We start from the raw sequence: 6,323 nt of genomic DNA on the forward strand, positions 1-6,323 counted from the left end.
TTTTAAGGGGGGAAATTTTTTTTTTAAAAAAAAAAAGGGGAAAAAAAAATTAAAAAGGGGGCTTTCCCCCCCCCCCCCCCCCCCCCCCCCCCACAACACACACACAAAAAAAGAAAAAAAAAAAGAAAAAAATGGAAGTGGCATCAAATTGGCACAAGGTTTTTTAGTTCAAGTTGAAGGAAATACAAAGAAATGGACCAATTTGAAGAGAATAAATACAAGAAAACTGCTACAGCTTGTAAAGAGATAACTTGAACTCTGCAAAGGATGTTATCACAACATAATATAAATGTTATTAAATACCAAGGCAATGACAAAATAATCAAGTTGGATGTATTAAATTTGACCAGATTTCAAGATTTCAAAAAATATGAAGGTAGAGCTCTCATGAAATGTGCTATTAAGCAAGAGAAAAAAAAATGGAGGCATTTGATTAATAGACCCTAGACAAGTCCTGTTATGAGTTTTGGGTCCCTGTTTAAAACTTTAAATCTCTCCCTTTAAATTTTTAATGTTTTTTATATCTTTATTTCACATTATTGTCTTCTTTCTTATACAAGACGAAATATAAGATGAATTTATATGTAAGTCTTGTACGTATGACAAAGCGTAAGATAGAATCTTATATGCATGATTGAGTTGAATACAGAGTCTTGCAAATATATTTTTCTACAAGATAATTTAAAAGTTAAAATGATAAATTTATTATAATAAGGACATTATTATTATTATTATTATTATTATTTACAATAATAGATGTCTAAAAAATGATTTTGTTTAAACGGATTAAGAGGTTAAAAAGTCATTCTAACCCAAATAATGCATAGGGAAGAGAAGATGATGGACATACACTGTACCTCTTTTGGTTCACCTCTCTTAAATTTATTAATGAGCAGTATTTTTCCGTAGAGTTCCAGTTATACTATCATGGCAAAGCTTATGTTACATTGGCTGTAACAAACAGCCAATACATTTGGGTGGTTGGATTTTAATATTTTTCAATCCAATGAATGAAAATGACTTTAACCTAAAACAAGGTATGGGTGTAATAGCTTTTTACAAAATTTTTTATTTTGAATCACATATTTATTTATTTTTTCAAGTAAGTCCTCATTAATTTTGTATAACTAAATGACTTTGTTAACCATCTCTTCTACATTTATTCTTAAAATTTTTAAAAATTTTTACTATATTTTTATAAATATCTAAATAATTATCATATTCATAAATATTTACAAATTTTGAATATATATTTGTATATGCATTTATAATTTCTTATCTCTCCTAAGAATAAACTAGATTATATGTATGTATGTATATAAAATTTATATTTAGCATCTTGGATTATAAGAGATATTATATGTCATAAATATGTTATGACTCTAATAAATTACTAGAAAGATGTTACAATGAATAAATCATTAGAACCTCTAGTAATTTTACAAAATATATAAATTATTGAGTTACCACATTCTAACTACATACAAAGAGGATTTTCTTATGAAAGATTTTAATCTTTTGATCCGATCAATGATTTAGATATGTGGTAAAATAATCAATTAAATTGATTTTTACTATATTTATTAAATAAATTAGGAATCTCAAATTTATTTATAAATGATTTAGAAAAAGCAAACGATACCACATTGTAGCTATATACAAAGAGGATGTTCTTACGAAAGATTTTAATCCTCTAATCTGATCAATGATTCGTACATACAGGAAAATAATCAATTAAATTGAATTTCGCTATATTTATTAAATAAATTAGGAAACTCAAATTTATTTATAAATGATATAGAAAAAGCAAATAAAATATTAGAAATTAATAGTTTTAATAAAGAAAACATCAAAGAAATTAAAAAGTTAGGAGATCAAATGAGTAAAAAATTTAATAAGGTTAAACAATTAATAAAAAACTTCACATTGAAGATAATGATATATTAAAGTAAGAAATTGTTAATATAATAAATAAAAACTTAATAAATATAAGATTAAACAAGTTAGAGATTCAATTAGATAAAATAAAAATTTGGTACTGAATTTGCTATAAATATAAATAAAAAACTTAAACAAATTGAAGTACTGCATAGTAGTTTGGGGTTTAAAATAAAATTTTAAAACTTATTAACTTTTTTATAATTATTAACTTTTTTGAGGATTCAAAAATTTATAACTGTAACGTACAGCTGATGTAGTAACATAAGCTCTGCCTACAATCATTATATGAATTTAAATTTTCGTTAACTGTTACTTGTGGTATCAGTAGATTATAATAATGTAATAAGATACGGTATCATGTAAAAAGGAAAGGACAAATGCTATTATGTTCTCACAATCAGAGCTCGCCGAGTAAGCCGTCCTCGCCCACGCGATCAGCTTTCAGCTCTCTCCATGTGCTAACTTTGTTCGTGCAGAAACTGAACTGAACTGATGCTGTGTTTATTTTTTGGATTAGAGTGAGAATCCTGAGGAGTGAGAATCCTTGGATTAGGAGTGTGGAGTCGGAGTGGGAGTATGGTGTTTACTTAGACTAAATAAAAGTATGGATTATCAATCAGAATCCTAATTATTTGTTTACTTTGTCTTGGATTGAGAGTAAATTGTTTTAAATTATAATTTTATCCTTATGTACAGAATTATAATATGTAATTAAAAAATTAATAAAAAATATATTTGGAAAATAAAATAAATATTTTATTATATTTATAAATTAATAATAATTACTAATATTCTTAATTATGTAAATCATAATTTTTTATTAATTTAATTTAAATTATGTGAATAAAAATGATTAATAATAGCAACACAAATGAAATATTATTATTGATAATATAGTACAAAATTAATATTTTTTTAGAATAAAATATTTATTATTATTAATTAAATAAATAAATAATATTTATTAAAATTAATGTTTAATATTATTAATTTAAATATAATATTTGTTTATTTTTATTTTATTAAATTTAATAAAATAAATATGATATAATTATTTATTTTTATTAAATATGATATTATTTATTTATTTTATTAAATATTATTTGTTTATTTATTTTATTAAATATTATTTATTTATTTATTTTATTAAATATTATTTATTTATTTATTTTATTAAATATTATTTATTTATTTATTTTTATAAGGATAAAATGGGAAGAGGGGGGAGTGGATTCCCACTCCCACCTCCCCCCATGGGAGTGGGAATCCCACTCCCCACTCCAAAATTGGGTGGGACCCACGGATTCCCACTCCCACTCCCCCTTTTTTTAAGATAAGTAAACACTGGAGTGGGAGGAATCCACACTCCACACTCCCACTCCAAAAAATAAACACTACCTGAAAGTAGACAGCAGTTAAAGTAAGCTTACACCATAAATACATTATTAGTGGTGGAGCGTCGCTGCATTCTGGCATTGGGTACTGTAGATGAAATAGAAAAATTACAAAATGAGGGAAAGCGATGAGAGTCTTGAAACTATAAAAATAAAACAACCACGCCCATAAATCGAATAATCAATTTAAATGAACAAATAAGTAGTGTTGAGGTAAGAGTACTTACGACTCAAAGGAGAATTGCAGCACCTGCTTAGTGCATAGGCATGTAAATATTTGCCGAGGTTACTGTACGCATCCAGTAAGATTGCTTAGAACACATTGCGTGTGAGAAGCATTACTGTAACAATTAATTACTAACACTAGAAACTGCATTGTTTATTAAGTACTTTTTTTTTTTTCCATTTTGAAAAGTATATTCAATGGATGACCAAAAATGAAAGAGAAATCTATACTATCTTGCATAGAAAAAACAGAAGAGGCCAAGGGTATATTGCGATGGAGGTGCTGTTGCCTTTAGTCTCATTAAGATAAGCTATTTCGAGATGAAATCACAGATATCAAATATAAGTTAAAAGTGTGTGTAGTAAATATTTGGCCGTAACTCTTAAACATACGCAATTATAAAATTTATAAGTGGTGCGACATCTTTAAAAAATATTAGCACAACTTGTTTTAACACTAGAACTAAATTCCTAATACATATCTAAGTCATTTTAAAAGGCATTGGACAAATTTAATTTCGGCACGCTCTCTTTTAATTCCTATCAAAACCTCTACCCTGTCATCAAAATTCATTAAAGTAGGGACGGCAAATAAAGCTCGCCTGATCCTATGTAGCTCGATGTCAGCCCACAAACTTGAGAAATGTTTAAAAAATTAAAAATATATAATTTTTTTTTTAATTAGAATACACACTTTTTTTTATATATATTTAACTCATGCATAACATATATTTACAGTTTTAGACATTATAATTCCAACTTTTAAAGCCTAATAAAACAAGAACTTAAGTTTTATAAATTATAAATTTATAAAACGTAACGAAAAAAAGTTTTTTTAAAAAATGTAGAATGCAAAATTTGAGCCTTTTGGCACAACCTGAAAAAAGCCAAACCCGGACTCAACCCAACAAAAAATGTGCTAGAGCCAGGCTCGGGCTTCGTCATATTTATCCGTTTATATAATTTCAAATAATGATAGAATTGTGATTGCAAAAGTAGGGTGATATAAAGATATTGAAGGGGTGTGAACAGTTTTACTGCTAATGAAAACAGTTCAAAAATGGCTGACAAGTTGCTGTGGGAGGGGGGGGGGGGGGCGAGGGGGACAGCCCCGCATCAAAGTTTTGCTTGGGCCCAACTTGCATAATGTTGGACACTCGGGCCTAAAAGGAAAATTGTTAAGACTTCAGAGTGGAGCTTTTAACACCCCAATAGAACTCTTGACAGACCCCACTTTTCATTTTTATATCTGTTTCCTTCCTGAATTTGTGAAAATGGACATAAAATTACACAGGACTTCAATTAATCTTTACTATCATTTAGAATCAATTAATTGAATTATAAACATACTATTTTATGTAATTTATTACTTCATTATTTCAAAATTACTTTGATTTTATAAACAAAATTAATCTTATCATATATTAGGATTAAGAAATAATTAGAGGTTCAAGATCTTTCAAGATATTATAGTTTAATTAAATTTATATTTATCCTTTTATATGTAATTTTCAGTAACAATAAAATTATGATTATAAAAATGGGGTGTTATAAGGATATTAAAAAAAGGGTTTGAAAAGCATTGCTTGTAAAGAAATTGTCGATGGATCGCCCAATTTGGGAATGTGTCTTACTATATTACAATTTCTATTAGTAACATATCGAATGAAAATGTCACACGCGTCATGGAGGAAAATGCAAAACATGTAGGTGCTCTGTTATTTGCTGTAACTGTAACTTAGGCGGGTCCCAAATTAGTGATATAGCTCCGTCAAATCAAAGTTCAATCGAAAGTTTCTCTGCAGAAAAAAGAACCAAAAAAAAAAAAAAAAGTAAGGGCAGTGACTACAAACATTATTTGTGTCTGGTTTTACAGCGTATTCAAAGTTGGCGACTCAGAAAAAATCTTAACCCCATCCCATTACACTTACAGCTAAGAGCTAAAACGCTGCGTACCCTGCTAATCGTACTTGTTGTTTCCAAGAGATGGACATTTTGACCCCACGCGCAACACCAGCATTTATTTGACTGCTGTCCGAACAGTTGAGCACAATCCTGTTTCCACTCACCCAACCATTTTGTGTTTTCTCATTAAGCGCCCGTTCTACCTTCATTGTGCAATTTAATCTTAGAGAACCATCAAGTCCGTCCAACGTCCGCCCGCCAAGGACGCACTTCAGCCCAAAAAAGTTGACTTTTCTTCCAAGCTCCAAATCTCCAATGGGGGTGGTTGCGGAATCAACGGTGTTTATACGAACCACGACATAGAAGAAAATTGTATTAATTTGACTGCCCCTCAAGATATTTATTTTCTTTCAAGCAATTTGGTGTGAAATATCCAAGTATGTGTAGTGCCCATCTTCTCTTGAAACTTACACCCATGACCTACGGGAGTGCTATTGAGATTAAATCCGATTACCTAATGTGTGTGTGAAATGAAATTTCACTTTAACGGCCCTTCTAAAGTTTTACTAGGATGCCTATACATGTGTGGTAAATTTTCGTGTGAATAGTATTTCCTCGGATACCTTGATGTACGTGCGTAAATTAATTTTGAATTTAAAGTCAATTTATGAATCCATTAAACACATAAAAGGCTTACAACGTCAACTGCTGTATAGCCTGCCTCGTTTGTAGTTGATACACTTCTTGAAATTGTTGTATTAATAGATAATGCTTCAAAGGAATTATAGATTATTTAAAAAAAAAAAAAACTAAATACTTTTGGTTTGCACGATGACTTTCAAAGAAACAGGGAAATTT

This window comes from Citrus clementina, unplaced genomic scaffold (genome assembly GCF_000493195.1).
Source record: "Citrus clementina cultivar Clemenules unplaced genomic scaffold, Citrus_clementina_v1.0 scaffold_5, whole genome shotgun sequence".
Lineage (NCBI taxonomy): Eukaryota > Viridiplantae > Streptophyta > Magnoliopsida > Sapindales > Rutaceae > Citrus > Citrus x clementina.